This window comes from Canis aureus, chromosome 38 (assembly GCF_053574225.1).
Source record: "Canis aureus isolate CA01 chromosome 38, VMU_Caureus_v.1.0, whole genome shotgun sequence".
Lineage (NCBI taxonomy): Eukaryota > Metazoa > Chordata > Mammalia > Carnivora > Canidae > Canis > Canis aureus.
Window position 1 is genome coordinate 7,492,079 of NC_135648.1, and position 16,966 is coordinate 7,509,044.

General features: G+C 47.6%; 1 long non-coding RNA gene across 3 annotated transcripts in view; it reads left to right on the plus strand.

The window, feature by feature from the left end:
- The window catches only part of LOC144307076 (uncharacterized), a 130,396-nt gene that overhangs the window by 41,864 nt on the left and 71,566 nt on the right, over window positions 1–16,966 (plus strand). For all 3 annotated transcript variants that reach the window (XR_013374048.1, XR_013374049.1, XR_013374050.1), the window contains exon 4: window positions 14,466–14,646. This is a non-coding gene — a long non-coding RNA (uncharacterized LOC144307076). The remainder of the gene's footprint in view (window positions 1–14,465; window positions 14,647–16,966) is intronic.

Sequence of the window (16,966 nt, forward strand, 5' to 3'; positions counted from 1 at the left end):
AAGCTTTGTACATTCTAATCGTGTTGTAAATCTTGCCTCATAAAGCAGTGAATTTTGAGCCAAAGAGTGGCAAGATGGCATCTTGCATAGTTTTGCCATGTCCATGCGAACGAATGGTATGCAACTGTTGCCTTATGTGCGAGAGCATATGTCTGGTACAATGTGATAGGAGACTTAAGGACTCTTGACTCTGGTTGTAGAGGCTGTCTAACATCAGGAACTTTGTATCTGCCCCTTGTGTCCTTACAGGGGCATGTGTGATAATTTTCCTTCTTAGGAAGGGTCAACATTGGTGGAGCCAGTTGGCAAGAATAATGTTCATGAAAGTAGGGTTCATGCTAATGGCTGTCCTGGGTTGGCTCAGATGTCCATGAGACACAGATGGATTGGCTGCTTCCCAATACCTATGCTGTGGAGTCTCTATCTGATGCTTCCAGGCACTTCTGTACCTGGGTAGCTAGTTGCAAGGTGCCTACTCAGCTGCCCAGCGGTCTCTTGCTGGGTCATGTCACTGTCCTGGACCTCAGCTCACAGCAGGTAGTCTTCTGAGGATCTTGCTTCAATGTCGGGCAGTGCTAACTATGCCAGGCTAGGTGTTGACTCACGGGAAGGCTGAGGCTAACATGAGGCTTTGTGTTCCAGTCTAGGGATCAGGCCATGTGGCAGGGTGCTGTGGATGTTTGCTTCGGCATGACCAATTCTTCCTTCTGGTCCCAGGGCAGAAGGTCACATTTCTGGAGCAGAGCAGATGCTGTTTTCCTCTTCTCTACTCCAGATAGGTTTGGCCTTGACAGAAGAGCTTTGGGAAAAAAGATCACAAAGTAGCTGGAAGATTAACTAAAATAACCTGAACACTTGAGCCCATTCAGAAGATGGTCAATATACCATAGTTGAATTGGAATTGAAATCAGATTCTTGGGATCCCTGGGTGGCGCAGCAGTTTGGCGCCTGCCTTTGGCCCAGGGCGCGATCCTGGAGACCCGGGATCGAATCCCACATCAGGCTCCCTGTGCATGGAGCCTGCTTCTCCCTCTGCCTGTGTCTCTGCCTCTCTCTCTCTCTCTCTCTCTCTGTGACTATCATAAATAAAAAAAAAAAGAAAAGAAATCAGATTCTTGGACGCTTTAGTGGCTCAGCGGTTGAGTGTCTGCCTTCAACTCAGGGTGTGATCCCGGGTACAGGGATCAAGTCCTACATCGGCCTCCCAGGAGGGAGCCCGCTTTTCCCTCTGCCTATGTCTTTGCCTCTCTCATGAATAAATAAAATCTTTTAAAAAATCAGATTCTTAAGGTTTTCTACACCTTTATTTGGCCTTGCATTTTAGAACATCTTTATTTCTACTGAACTAAGGACCAAAACTTTATATTAACAACTGCTTGGGAGTCTGGCTTAGGTCCGAGAAGTTGCAGAGCTTGGAGGGGTTAGCCCCCTTAATTTCAAATTAAGTTTAATTAATCGGTAGCCTTGCTCTAGTTTTTCTTACATAAATTAGGTACACTTTTTAAAGGTTAATTACTATTTTAGAGAGAGAGAATGTGAAGGAGGGGTAGAGGTAGGAGGAGAGAGAGAATCTGAAAGCAGACTCCCCACTGAGCATGGATCCCACAACCCTGAGATCATAGCCTGAGCTGAAAATAAAATTTGGATGCTCAACTGACCAAGCCACCCAGACGCCCCATAAATTAGGTGTATTTTTAAAGAAATCTTGAGCCTTTGTTGAAACTAGCGGTTTTTCCTTTTTAGGTTGAGCTATAGATTACCTGCTGGGCATAACTCATGAATTCATTTGGCAGTTAATTTTTTGCCTGTTTAATTAACTCACTTGAAGACAGGGATCTAAGACAGTACCTGAGCCAGAGGAATCTTCAAGAGGGGAGAATAGAGAAAGGCAAGGAGTTTGAGGACTGGAGTCAGCAGTGTGAGGCTCTGGGGCACCCACTAGGTTATGTGGGGCTTGGCCTACTGGAGGGACCCCAGAAAATAGAGCTGGCAGGGGCAGATACCACAAGTTACCGCAATTGAGTGGACGGGCATTGAATACAGCAAATGCAAACCCTATTTGCTTTGTCCCTAAGAAGAAAATGTATCAGTTCTTCTGAGGAAGCCAACCTTTTCTGGTTACTGAGCTCTGAAGGATTGTCTCACTAGGCTCCATGCGCCGAGCACAGAAAGCTGCGGTGGACTGTGTTCTCAGCAATGCCTGAGCACTGAAAAGCAAGGCATTTACTAAGGATCCCTCCCAGAGGCCACACCCCTAATATGTTCCTCTGGGAGAGACAATCTGTGGGGAACCACATTGTGGTCCCAGAGAAGCTGGTTTCTCCATTGCTAAGGGGAGACACACCGAGCGGAGTTTCTGGAAGAGTCATACCACCCTAGAGTGCATGTTTTACCTCCAGACTCCTATCCCACCTCTTCTATTTCCAGCTGTGTGATTTGGGGGCTCCCTACAATTGTGTGTCTCTCTGAGCCTGTCTTCCCATCTGAAAAACTGGGGTGAATGCCTCCTGGGATTGTTTTGACGATTATGAGAAAAATGGTTATGAAGGACTGGGCATAGTACCTGTTAACAAAATACACAAAACATCATGGTGAGACCTCTCCTCCTACAGACAGCCTATTATAGATAAAAGTGTGGGATAGGGATTCCCAGCCTTTTTGAGTTACGATAAATCATTTTATCATCAAATATTTCACAGACTCACACGACAGCTGTTCTACTTTCCGTATCCACTAACAGAGAAAATACATGATAGTGATGCTTTGAAAGGACTTTGTAAATCACTAATCCTAATAGCATCTACACACATTACAAGGTGTACTACATGCTGAGTGAGATGCGGCCCTCCAGGAACCGCGTCGCCCAGGCTTTCCATTGTTACCGGCAGTCCCACCAGGACTCAATGGTCCGTGTGGGTCTGACAGGTTGCAGACGTTGTGTTCTGGCCTGTGTTGTGGGCACATGCCTGTCCTCTAGCTCTGGCCCCACTCCTCAACCCAAACAGAGGCTGAGGGAGAGGCTGGCCATGTAAACCTGGTGGCTAAAGCACCCCTTCTCGGGAGTGAAGGCTTCATAGGGTCAATGGTCACCTAAATGTCTTCAGGGGGATTAATCCCTTCATTGTTATGGATACTGGGTTGAATAGTGTCCCCTCAAATTCATGTCCAACTAGGGTCTCGTCATATCCTGTAAGGTCTTGGCAGGTATAAACAGTTAAAATTAGGGTGGATGTCCCAAAATCCAAGACTGGGCCCCAAATTCAAAGATGGGTGACCTCATAAGAAGGCCATGTGGAGGCCCAGACGTGCATATAGGGAGCACACCTGTGGAGGCAGAGGCAGAAATTGGAGTGACGTGTCTATAAGTCAAGAAACAAACATCAAGGACTGCCAGCAACCACCAGAAGCCAAGAGAGAGGCACCAATAGATTCTCTCTTAGAAGCTCTAAAAGGAACCGACCTTACCGATGCCTTGATTTCAAACCAATGGCCTCCAGAACTGGGAGAGGATAAATTTCTGCTGCTTTGAGCTGCCTAGTTGTTGTATTTTGTTACGATAAACTTAGCAAACTAGTTCATTGTGTAGGCTTGGTTTTTTCAGAGTTTTTATTAATCAATTTTTCTTCTTATGACCAAAATAATAAACATTTGTCATAGAACATTTAGAAAATAAAGTCATACACAAAAATAAAAGAGATCATCCTTTATTGCACCACGTGAAGATAACTACTGCAAACATTGTGATGTTTATTCACCTGGACTTTTTCTGTGAGTGTGTCTGCGCCTGTGCACGCACGCACGTATGCGTATGTGTGTGTGAGTTATGTTTCGAAACAGTTTCCGGGTGATCAATATCTGTACTTGTGTGCCTTCCTTACTTCTGACTCGGTGAAAGCAGAGAAATCAAAACCCATGTAACCCAGTCCTTCCCAATATGCTCAGACATTCCAGACGATACTCAGTCTTTCCCCAAACCAGAGTGGCCCAAGTGGCAGGGAGGCCTTCAGACAGATGCTGACATATGTCTAATAAATTTAGCGCTTAGCTATAGCTCATGTTCGACCCCACGGTGCCCAGGAGATAAGACAAAACTGGTTGTATGTAAAACCTTTGACAGCCTCTGGGCTCCGGGACTTAGCATGTCTTTATATTAGGTCTGTTTACAAAGAAAAAGTCTTTTGAAGGTTTTCTCTGCGGAACAGGGTTATTTCCAAACGGCATATGGTGAAAATGTTACATGAGCTTCATGCAGCTTGTCTGCACCTGACAGGTTACAGGGGGAAATTGCTCTTGGCAGCCCAGAGTTGCCCCTTGAATTTGGGCTGTTTGCTCCCTGGCTCTGCCGCGGGGTTAGCTCCCCCTGCCGCTGATGGTGAGAAAGCCGAAGCAGAGGCGCAAAAGTGGGTGCTGCCCATGGATGGCAAGACTGGAAGAGGGCTTTGTGCCAGCTCTTCCTTGGATAAGAGGTAGGGGGTCTGCTTTGCGCCCCAGCATTGAACCAGAGGCCTGGCGTTGGCCCAAAGGGATTCAAAATATTAGCAGTGGGGTGGGGGGACGGTGGGCTCCTGGAAGGTGGGGTTCCCAGGCAGAGGTGTGCTACAAGGGAGGTGCCGGGGAGCAAGCATCCCCACCCTGCTCTGCATTGCTACCCCTTGACTTCACCTGCCTCCCCCTTGGGGGTTCCGAGCTGCAGCCCCCCCTAACACAGATCAGGCTCCCGGAGCAGGTCATTTTCACAACCTTCACAACTGGTGCAGAGTGTCCAGCTCTCCACTGTCCAAGGGGACTTCCTCCGAGTACAGAGGAGTCAAGCTGCCCCTGGGAGGAGGGTGGGCCTGGGCTCCTCAATGTGGGTGGTGGGGAGCGCTAAGCCCCTGTTGGCCTAATCATCCCCCCCCCCCCCGAGGCTGTGGGCTGGCCAGGTCCCCAAGCACACAGGTGGCCGACCCGCTTCAGAGGTCTTGTTTCTCCCTCTTCCCTCCTCTCCTCCCACCTTCCCTCCTGCCCTCCCACCCGCCCTCTCTTCCTTCCCTTTCGCTTTCCTTCAAGGAATTTGAATTTGTGCCAAAATATAAAAAGTTGGGGATTTCAGGCCAGAGGGGAGCGGCATCCTCTGGCTTTTTCACAAAGAGCCAATTGGATTGGGCCTTGCTTGTGTGCATTCCGGCAGGGCGAACCCCCCCACCCCGCCACCGCCCTGGGTTGAAGCTAAGTAGTGGCTCTGCCTTTACGTAGGAACTGTGGGTCCTGTCTCCCTAGCTACGTCTCCCCCACTGCTGTGACCCCCTTTTGTATTATTACTTGGCCCCGGGGAACATTTGGAGGGTGCTCTGCCCACCTGAGCAGGACCTGCTGCGGTCCAAGCTGTGTCACCATGAATCTCCCCAGCATGGAGAAGCGTGGGGACCCCTGCTCCTATTTCTTCCAAGGTCTCTTTCACCTGCGGAGGTGCCTACCCTACCGGATTCAGTTTCCCCGATCTGGACAACAAGGGGATGAGAGGACTGGGATAGGTGGAGTTTTTGTGACTCTCCATCCCCAGGGAAATGCAAATGCATCCTCAACTTGGAACTGGTGCAAACCATCAGGTATAGAAGAAGGTTATGCTTGCTGCCCCACAGGTGAGAACCTGTGACCTGAGTGCATCCTGCAGCTGTGGCCTCTGCCCGTCTAAGCCACCAACACCCTTCCCCCAGAAGCTCTGATTGGTTCTCTGCTTCCATGCTCATCCCTTTATGGTGTGTTTTTGGTTATTGTTAAACATGAGTCAGACCCCGGCCACCTCCCACTTCAAGACTGTCCTGGGGCATCACCTGCTCAGCAGAACCAACCCCTGCTCGTCTCCTTGTCTCCTTGGTCTATGAAGCTCCAACCCTCTCCTGGCTCTCTCTGTGGCCAACCCTCGGCCCGCTGTCCCACCCCTTCCATTTGTGCCCAGCCCACAGTGGGGCTCCCTCATCATCCCAATCTAGAATCTAGAATCACCTCAGATTCCCCTCTTGCTGTTTGGGGTTGAATATTTGTGTCCCCTACATGTTCATTTGTGGAAGCCTTCACCCCAGTGTGATGGTATTTGGAGTTGGGGCCTTTGGAAGGCAACTAGGTTCAGAAGAGGTCGGGAGGAATGAGCCCTCGGGATGGAATTTGTGCCCTCGTAAGAAGAGGAAGCGAGACCTAGTGTCTGGTCTCTTTCTGTCTCACTCTCTCTCCACATGCTTGTACCAATCAAAGGCGATGCGAGACCCCACAAGGCAGGAAGCGAGTTCTCACCCAGAACCAAACTGAGGCCCTTTGATCTTGGACTCCCAGCCTCCAGAACTGTGAGAAGTCAATGTCTTGTTGAAACCACCTAGTCCGTGGTATTCTGTTATAGAAGCCTGAGCTCAGACACTTATTTATAAATTTACTCTTACCTGATAGAAACTGAGCATCAAGAGGACAGGGGTGATTTTTTTTTCTTGCACACTAGTATAACCCTGGAGCCTAGAAGAGTGACTGGCATGTCGTGGGCACTGGATAAATATTGTTACCTGTGGAATGAAAGGCCCTCTGGGGTATCTTCCAGTGCCGTGCTTCTGTGACCACCCATGAGTCCATCTTCTGTGGGTACCATGTGAGGAGCTGGTGGTTTTCTGAAGAATTTAGACTGATCTTCATTTCAGGGAGAGGCTCGCACATGAAGTGGGAGAGACTCGGCTGGCAGTGTAATGACAGCAGCTTTAACCATCACTAAATTATTAAACTACATTGGGGCACCAGGGTGGCTCATTTGGTTAAGCATTTAACTCTTGATTTTGGCTCATGTCCTAATCTCAGGGTCGTGGGATTAAAGTCCCATGTCGGGCTCTGCACTGAACAGGAAGTCTGCTTAAGATTCTCTCTCTCTCTCTCTCTCTCTCTCTCCCTCTGCCCTTTCCCACCTAAAAAATTATTAAACTAGATAAAACTAAAGTAGTCTGAGGGTGAGGGTAAGAAAGGGCGAGCCAGTGAGTAACAGCTAAAGGACAAATTCAGGTGGCCCCAAGCCCTGTCCCATCCCAGGCTGAAGTACTGCTCCCATTTCTCTTGAGAGGGCTGAGTGTTCTAAAGTCTCTTGCCCACTAATGGATAGTTGGTTTTTTTTTTTTTTTAATTGCTCTTCTCTTTCTTGGATTCCTAAAAAGCACTTCTTTATCTTTTTTAAAGTCCTCCTTTGGTATTTCTTATCACTCTTTAATTTACAGATGAGAACAAATGAGGGTCAGGGAGGTGAGACTCTGGGTCACATGGCAAAGTGATGGGCCTTTCCAGAAGGCAACGTGGTGCTGCGGACACAACATGGGAAGAACACTAAACGTTCCACGTAGACACTCTTGTCACTAGCCCCTTGGTGGTTCCCAACAAGGAATTCATTTTCTTGAATCTTACTGTCATCAACTCTGAAAGGAAGGCTTTCCACTGGAAGCACCACTCTCCAAGTGTGGACATGCATCAGAGTTACAGGGTCGTGGCTCCAGCCTGCAGATTCGGATTCAGTCGGCCTGTGATTAGACCCAAGAGCAAGTATTTTTAGAAAGATGCCAGGTGGGGCATCGGCCAGCTGGGTGGCTCAGTTGGTTAAGCATCTGCCTTCAGCTCAGGTCATGATCCCAGGGTCCTGGGATGGAGCCCTGCATTGGGCTTCCTGCTCAGTGGGGAGCCTGCTTCTCCCTCTCCCTCTGCCGCTGCCTCTGCCATTACTCCCCTGCTTGTGCTCTTGCTCTCTTTCTCTCTCTCAAATAAATCAATAAAATCTTAAAAAGAAATAGAAATAGAAAGATGCCAGGTGACTTGCCCAACTTGCCCAGGCTTACCCCTGTCCTCCTGGTGCTCTCTCTGGAGAGTGCCCCCTTCCTTCTGAAATGTGCCCATGTGGGTCTCCCTGGAGGTTCCTCCCCAGTCTGACCTTCCTGGAGTCTGGACTACTTAGAATGTCCTCAAGGCCTAAGTGGTTGGAGATGTCTTTCTTCCCCCCAGACGTGATGGAATCTTTAATGAATGGAAGGCAGCCTGCAGTTCCTCTAAGTGAAACCTCGCCCCATCTGCAGGGAGGCTGCTCTGAGTGGGAATTTCACTAACCGTACAGGCTGTGGGATCCTGCTCAATCTTTTGAGATCCTTCACTTTCACTTGAGCAAGGCAGGAGAAGCTACTCTGTCCCCAAGTAATAACTCTATCGGCCACTCCCCCATATCATGTAAGCAGAATTGCCAAGTATCCTTTTATTTAATTCATTCCTCTTTGTCCTTCTTAGTTTGTCTAGAAGTGAAATTACATTTGCATGAAAATTAGTCTCCTTTGAGAAAAGTATTTGAGTAATTCTGGTACCGCCATATGGCAGTCCAATGTTGGCATCATTAAAAAAATAAAGGTCTCCAGTAAATATCCATGTTGTATTCATAGCATATACACAAACACCATTTGGCTTCACCTCTTCTCCTGCCTTTTTTATGCGATATTTTAAAATATTGGACGACAAGTGCATTTAATCATTCCACAATGTCAACTGAGGTCATCGTCCTAGTACTTTCTTTAGGGAAAAAAAATCCCTTTACTTTTGAGGGGTTCATGGTTTGTTAGGATGAGTCAGGGAAACCACATGACGGGTTTTCAATGGAAATGCTACTCTGTTTATAATTATAACCTTCACTCAATGCAGACAGTCAGGCAAAAGGGCCACAGCAAATAGCCCCAATTAGAAAATGATACGTTTGGTGAAAATTCTCCTAAACAAAGGCTTTCCGCAGTGGCCTGACTTCCTAACATCCCCCACTCTCTCAGAAAAACAACTGACTGGACAAAAATGTGGGAAAAAGCAACAAAAGGCTTGGCTAGTCTTCCAGAGGCCCCTCTGGGGACCAGTGATCTCAAAGGCCCACATCATCCTTCCCCTAGGCCCCCGCTTCCTACAATGGGACCTTACGCACATCCGAAACACACGCCCTCTGTCCCTGGCTGGCGTTGAGCGGACCTTTACGAATGAGATTTTCTTGTGTGTTCCTTTGGGGGAGTGGAAGGCAGGTGGAGGTGGGGTGGGAAGAAACACGACAAGAAACCCTCGTTTTCCCCCCATTCCCTCCACAATAAGCAAGGAGATAAAAATCTGGTTCTAATCCATTTTTATTATGAAAACTACCTTCCTTAGTTCCACGATAGTAGGCATCGAAGTTAGAGTTTCAAGATCTGTTTGTGAGTGACAACATTAGTTATAAACTCAGGCTCCAGGGGACCTGGGTGTCTCAGTGGTTGAGCATCTGCCATCGGCTCAGGTCATGATCCCAGGGTCCTGGGATCGAGTCCTCCATTGGGCTCCCCTTAGGGAGCCTGTGTCTCCCTCTGCCTGTGTCTCTACCTCTCTCTTTGTGTCTCTCGTGAATAAATAAATAAAATCTTAAAAAAAATAAACTTAAGCTCCAGATAGGTTGGGATCCCAGGTTTTGTCAAGATGGCAGAAGTCATCTCTACTGTTGGAAAATTATCATGATGGTGTTACCCTTATGGTAGAAAGAAGAGAACAGGGACTGGGAGGGAGCCTCTTGGTGGCTGGAGATTCCATTTCTTCACCTTGGGGATTGTTACAAAGGTGGTTCTGGGAACACTCATTGAGCTGTGGCAGGTGCCCTTGTCTAGATGTATGTCCTATGACCATGAAGCATTTTGAAATGTTCAGTCTTATGCAGTAATCAAAACTTTTGATTTTGCTCAAAGTTATGACTTCTCCTCCAGCTCTCTGTTATAGGTGGGTCTTTTGTCTTTGGAAAGGGATATGTGTGTGTGTGTGTGTGTGTGTGTATGTGTATACACACTTGTGTAGAGAAGGTCCACTCCTCTCTGTCTCCCTCCTCCCTGTCTCACTTACTAGCTGTCTCTGACCCCTGAGGGATGGAAAGAGTAAGGAGAACCACAAAGTTCTGAGGTGATGGGCACGAAGTGGGCAGAAGGAATGTTGCTAATGCTCCTTCCAGGGTCCGTACCCAGGTGCTATGAGTATCAGAGGTTAATGGCCCACAGTTGCCTCCTCCCCACTTTTGGAAGAATTTGCCCTTGGTCAGATAAAGCCACCTTCCTCGGTGATGACTCTGCATCTCCCCAACCCTTCCTACCCCTTGGCTTCCCCCCTCCCTCTACATTATGAGCAGCAGCCAATGACCAAGTGACATGGAGGTAAAGCCTGGCCCCTTTCCACAGGACAGACTAGTGCTCCCTGTGGGGCCAGTGAGGAGCTAGCTTCTCACGGAGACCTTATCCTTGTTTTGTGCTTGCCCCATCCTATCCTGATTCCTCAGCTCCCCTTGCCCTGACAGCTGTTCCTCTGTAACCCTCTCACAAGAATTCCTGTGGTAGACTCTGCTCCAAGGGAGCCCAACTGCAGACAGCTGGCTCTGAGCTTTCCAAGCCTACAGAGAGTTGAAGGCTGGTGGCTTCTCTTAAGTTTCCTTGTAAGCCTTCCCCGCTCACTGGTGGCCTTTTACCTCCAGATCTTCTCACCCTCTAAAGCTCTCCATTGCAGTGGCCACAGACTCCCCCCTCCCCATCTGCCCCTGGAGACCAGAAAGTCCCCTGCTGACTTCTCTGCTGACATCCCCTGTGCCGGCTTCCCCACATGGCCCACAATGAGTCCTTGGAAACCCTCTGCCAAACCCAAAGAGAGCAAGCTGCCTAGTGCTGTCACCTCTCCCCTGCCAGCCATCCCTCACGTTTTAAGGGTTGTTGGTTGAGAGAAAGGTGCCAGTTCATGTTATACCCTTAATTATGAGGTGGCCTCTAACAAATTAAGTTTTCCCTTGAGATTTCATGAAAAGACTTTGAGGGATGGGTGGCACTCAGGGCACAGCTTTCTCTAAAGAGAGGGTCAGGGAAATGTGAGGTGGCTATTGAGTGGCCTTTTGGATAGTTTTATGCCCCATATTTATGTCTTGATACCCAATTAAAACTTCCAATTTAACATCTTGTCACACTAAAATACCTGAGAGCACTTTAGAACTTGCCAGAAAGGGCCCTTTGCCCATTTGCTTTTGTATCACTTGTGAGTCCCTGGACTATCCTGATGTTTCACCTCTGTAGTCTTCCTGAATTCTCCACTTGGCTTATGGCTGAAAGAAATTCTGGATGCTACTTCCCAGCTTCAAGAGGACCCCCGTAGACAATGAGGACCCAGAATTCTGCTCATATCACTGGGGACACCCAGGTTTTCCTCTCCCCCACACTGTGTAACACATTCAACTAGTCAAATGTGAAGTTTCCGAAGCAGGCCATATCTCAAGATGCCAGATACCTCCTTGGGTTGTGTGATCAACTGGTAATCCTGCCTTTGAGTCCTAGCTCATCCCCCCAAAAAAGCTCATCAGTCCTCATTTTCCTCAACTGAATATGAGGAAACTGTCCTATGCAATCCCTAAAACCCGCTTCATGCTAACATTCTGACATTAATGATCTTGAACTCAATTGTTAAATCAAATTAACTGGTCAGTTTAGAAAAAGTAGTTGGCACAACAGCCATCTTCAGAGGCGGCCTCGGTCTGCCCATCCGGTATTTGTCATGAAAATGCGATGGTATCAAGGGGAGCAAGGCATGTGAGCAAATGTCACCCTTGATGATGGGACTGTGAGTCTTCTTTTAGATACCATGGAACAATCTTGCAAAACAAAGTGTAGCAACAACCCAGGTCAGACAAGTAGGGCCCCTTTACAAATAGCAACCTTGTGGGTTCATATAAACAGATGTGAGGCAGATCCTATTTTAACTGAATCACCCACTTGGCAACTGAACAACAACAGTAAACTGCTTGTTGCTGGCTTCTGTCTCTGTCAGAAAAAAAAAAGTGGACTCCTAAACATTTCTGAGTCTTTTGCTTTATTAAGAAACTTGATAAATATAGTTTAGTAAGTGTGTGGTCCATCTTGGATTTATAGCCAGCTTTCAAGCCTTACCAGAAGGGGTCACAGTGTAAAAACCTATGCCTCATTTTTGCTTTGAGTAGAGAAAAACTCAAGAAAACAAGAAGCCCTGGTTTCCTGACTTGATCTCCCAGGTGTGGGGTGGCTGCCCTTCCCACTCTCCTTCCCTTCTGCCCTCTGGGCCTGTGTCTGCTGTGGTGCTTCCTGGAGCTGCCCAGGCCTTTGTTTGTGGGTACAACCTTTTGAGAAGACTGTTGACAGGCTTGAAAATAAAGCAGGTGATGTGAAGAACAACACGAAGTCATAGATAGATGAAAATCAACCAGTTTGTCTCTACAGTGTAGGGATTAGCAAGGATCAGCTGTCCAGCCAGGCTGCTTCTGGGCAGCAGGCCTCCTCCTGGGTGGAGATGGGGCAGTTGAACTTTCTCTGCCTCAGCTGCCTGGCTGCTACTCTGGGCCATCTCTGTTATCCTCAGACACTCCTGAGTGGTCTCAGGAGGCCAGGGCACATGGGCCACCACATTGCAGAAGAACCTAAAAGTAGACTTGTGACATGGTACTTGGGCAGAGTCTTCCCTGTGGCTGGGTTTACTGCCCCTCACAGTAAGCAGCTGGGGGCAGAGCCCTCTGGTTGGAAGGTCAATGTGGCAGGGACAGACTGTGGTAGAAGAGACCTATAAAGGGCAAACAACACCCCAGAAGCATTTGCTGGTTTTGCTTGGGGTCTTACATGTGCTTCTAGATTTGGGGAGAAAGAGTAGAACTATTATCTGAGAACAACACCCAGGGAATCTGCGATCTTCACAGGGTAACATCACTCAAGTCCTGGACGTGGGGCCATGTGTCATCTTGCTTTCTCATTTTCTTACTTATTTCTGTTCTTTATTCACATCGGTGTGCAAAACCATTGTTCCTTCACACATCAGTGAGATGGGCGCTTGTGATTCTTTGAAACCTCTCTAGAAAAAAAAAGGGGGGGGGAGCTATAAAAGGTTCCTGGTATTGGATACTGGCATATGCTCTGGAAAGAACCCAAATGATAATATCATTTGAGAGAATCAAAAGATCATGAGAGAATCTTGCAGTAGCAGATCCATTATAAAAAGTATTCATATTCACTGTGATCCCATTTTATTTATTTTTTTAAAAAGATTTACTTATTCATTTGAGAGAGAGAGAGAGAGAGAGCATGTGCAAGCGGCAGGAGGGGCAGAGGGAGAGGGAAGAAGAGAATCCTTAAGCAGACTCTTTGCTGAGCACGGAGGCTGATGGGGGGCTTGATCCCCAAACCCTGAGATCATGACCTGAGCTAAAATCCAGAGCCAGCTGCTTAACTGACTGAGCCCCCCAGGTGCCCCACCCCACTGTAATCCCCTTTTAAACACGTGTTGACTCTTTCAGAAACCCTGTGTCTCTGTGGTCCTCCATGACTTGGCATCCATCAGTCCCTCCCTGCTGCCATGATGTAGAACGTGGCTGTTAGGTCCAGTATGAACAAGCTACTTTCTGGGTAAGGTATTGGGATTTGAGAATCTACATAGGTGAGATGGGGCCTGTGGACTTCTCCTTAGAGAGCAATTCTGCAAACCTGCCTCCCTCTCACCAGACTGAATGATCTCATTGGCATCATGAAATTGTGAGGTTTATCACAATGTCAAGAATGGTCCGGTGATGTTGAGGAAACCAGAGGAGTCTGAAAACAGGAACGGAAAATGATCCCCTTGAGGACAGAAGGTGGAGTTTCTCTGAGTGGGGACGACGGAACTTCCTGATTTTAGGGAACCTATCAGCTGGGGGGAAAGGTTGAATGCATACTGTTGAAGATCTAGAGGACATCACAAGGGAATGCAGAGCCTAACTCTGTGAGGATGCACAAGAGTCTGACTTTCCTAATGATGTACTCCATGGTTTGGCCCAAGTAGGACGTGGTGCTCCTTTCATTGTCCTGTGCGTTCCTCTTACTTGGAGACAACACGCTAAAGACATGTGCACTAAGTGGGCTAGCTCATTTAATCCTCGCAGCCACATTGTGAGGCAGGTATTGTCATGAGCTCCATCTTACAGATACAGAAACTAAGGAGAAAAACTTCAGCAACTTGCCCGAGTGGTGCTGGTAATTGGAGGACAGAGCTGGCTTCCCTCTTGGGTGCCTCTCGTCCTTAACCCCTAGGTGTGCCAGGGGAGAGAGCCCTACTGTTCTAGGAATCCTCCAAGGCCCAGCTTGTGTTCACAAGACTTTCTCTCCCCAAGATAAAGTACTTCTTTGCTGGGAGCCCCAGAGTCCAGGCTGGTGTCTTGAGTCCAATGTGGCATCCCCCCCCCGCCCTGCGCAGAGCCATTTGCGTCCACATCCACGTGTCAGGGTCTGACATCGCCACATGGTGTATCCCCGGTGTGGCCTTTGTTAGCATTCAACAAATGCTCCTACTGGCCTGACAAGTGTATGAGTTAGTTAAATAAAAAAGTAATGTGATAATTTATTAGGCTCCTGCTGTGTACATAAATTATTTCATTTTATCCATACAACATTTATTATTCTCATTTTCAGTGAGGAAGCAGACTCAGGAAGATTAATAACTTGCCCAAAGTTGCAGAGGTAGAGAGGCAGCCTAGAGATCCAGCTGCCAATCTGCCAGATCCCAAAGCTCCTCTCCGGCTTGACCTCCATGTCCAAGCGCTGGGACAGTGGGCAGGGAAGGCTGTGTCAGTTTCTGGATCAGATCTTGGAGGTGAGCTTCTCACGAACAGGGCTTCCTGGAACCTCTAGTTTTGTGCAAGTCACACCAAATGGTGTGAAACCAAAGCATCAACCGGTGGAAACAACTCTAGCCCAGAAAAAGCTAATTGAGCCCAAGAGCCCCCAAAGCCAATCTAGTCACTGTTCTGAAAAAAAAAAAAAAAAAGAAAAAAAAAAGAAATAAATCAATCCCCCCTTGCTCCTAAAGGAGGTATCAAATACATGAAACATCATATGTAATCAGAGTCCATGGGCATTTGTGTCACTGCGCACAATTAAAACTAGCTTTTGCTATTCCTGGGAAACATATTTTTAGTTTAAGCTGGGGTGTAATGAGATCTCTAAAAATAACACCGTGAAAGGTGAGGCTGAGTGTGGGGGGTGAGTTCACCCTGGTGCTGAGGCAATAAAGCATTATTCATGGTCCGTTTAAAGCTCTGCAGCCCTGGGCCAACTTTTTTGCTTGAACAGAAGTTTGGTTCATCCTGTTTGGACCTAACTCAGTTTCCATCTAAATGGTGGTGGTCTGAGCAAGAGGAACTTCGAATATAATAGGCCACGGGAGAAATTTCTCAGCTGCTGGAGCACCTCAGGCTGGCTTCTCTCTGAAGGGCTCTGGTTACACTCGGGTGAGAGGCTTGGATATCCAGCGTTGAGACCCCCCCACAGCCCGGCCAGCTCACTGCCCTGCAGTGTGTGCTGGCTCCTCTCTGAATCGTGCTCCCTGGGTCTTGGCTGTAAGGATGGCAAAGCCAACTCCAGGCTTGGCAGTGGAGGGCTTGGGCATGCTTGTAACCTCAGATGCAGAGGGTGGCACCCAAGAGCAAGCGGAAATTGTGATATGAGGCTCGTAGCAGATGTGGGGAACTTCAAGGTTTTAATAATTCAGGCTCTGGTGGGGATATAGTTTTCCTGGACAGAAAAGCACCGTATTAAGTGTACCGTCCACAAGTACTTTGAACACATGCACACACTCGCACCACCTGAAACACATTCACATTGGGTGCCCAGGGCCAGGGCTCCTGTTACTTATGGGAGGCCTGACAGCAGCAGCAGGTGATCCTCAAATTTCTTATCTCACTCTTGCCATCCAAAAACATGATTCCTCCTCTGCCCTTGGGCTGTGCTAACGAAGCTGAGCGACAGGCTGGATTCTGTTGCTGATCCAGTTGACTTCATTCTCTTTCGTGGTCGTGTTTGCTCGCTTGTTTATCTGTTTATTTGTACTCAATCTCCACCAAACACAGATCCGGAGTGAGGTCATAGACTCCACCCTGTCCACTGGCTCATGAATATCTTGCCATAGATAATTGTACATGTACATAAATGTGGTCCAGTACAAGCCAGTCTCCACTATGGGAAAAACTGCCTATAGTTCAGTCTATACTATAGATACCAGCAAGGTGGCTAAAGGAGGTTATCACCATGGGGACTAGACCAAACTCAATTTTGTATACTCAGTGTCAGCCAAAGGCAACACTAAGAATGGATTTTATGACCTTTGACATGTATGGAGAATGTGATCACTCTTAGAGTGCTTTGTCCAGAGGCAAACCAGAGCCATTGAAATTTTTTGTTAGTACTTAAATAAATTTAAGAAATTATTTTTTTGCTGTGCTAAGATGCTTGGCTAGTACTTCCTGGGGCTGTTGTGACCCTCCTCCCCCCACCACGTATCTGTGTGGCTATTTGCTCTATTTCCATTAGTCAGCTGAAATGGAAATAGAGCAAGCCCCCCCGCCCAGCCCTACCTAGTTACAGAAGTTGTCCCCTAGTCACAGACGTCAACCCTGAGTCACAGAAGCCTTGGCTTTAAAAGCAGCAGGGTCTTGTTAGATTATCAAGGCCAACTCCATAATTTTTATAGCTGATATCAAAACCTAGGTTGGAGAAATGACTACTCAGTGTCACCTGGCGTTTGGTTGAATTTGGAGCTGCCTAAAGGCACGAGTCAACTTTCACTGGACATTTTCTGTTCAGTTTTATAAAGTAAGACATGCCCTAGATGGACCTTTGAGTAGTTTATTGTTATCTCTGCTGCTTTCCCTTTGAGTCTTTTTCCAGGAAGCAGCCTCATGCTGAGTGGACTCCATTCCCATTCCTGCTCTGAAACCATGAGCCAGAAACAACCAGAAAACTGCAATCACACTCTGGCAAAATGACCAATAATAGCTATGTCCCCATCCGTGTATGTAGGAGGGATTAAATGGCATTCAGAGTGTTAAAATTTATTGATAGAATCTGAGGTTGCCCTAGGCCAGTGGGGAATATTTTGGATAGGGGAAAACTGAAATTACTCTAGAGTGAAATGG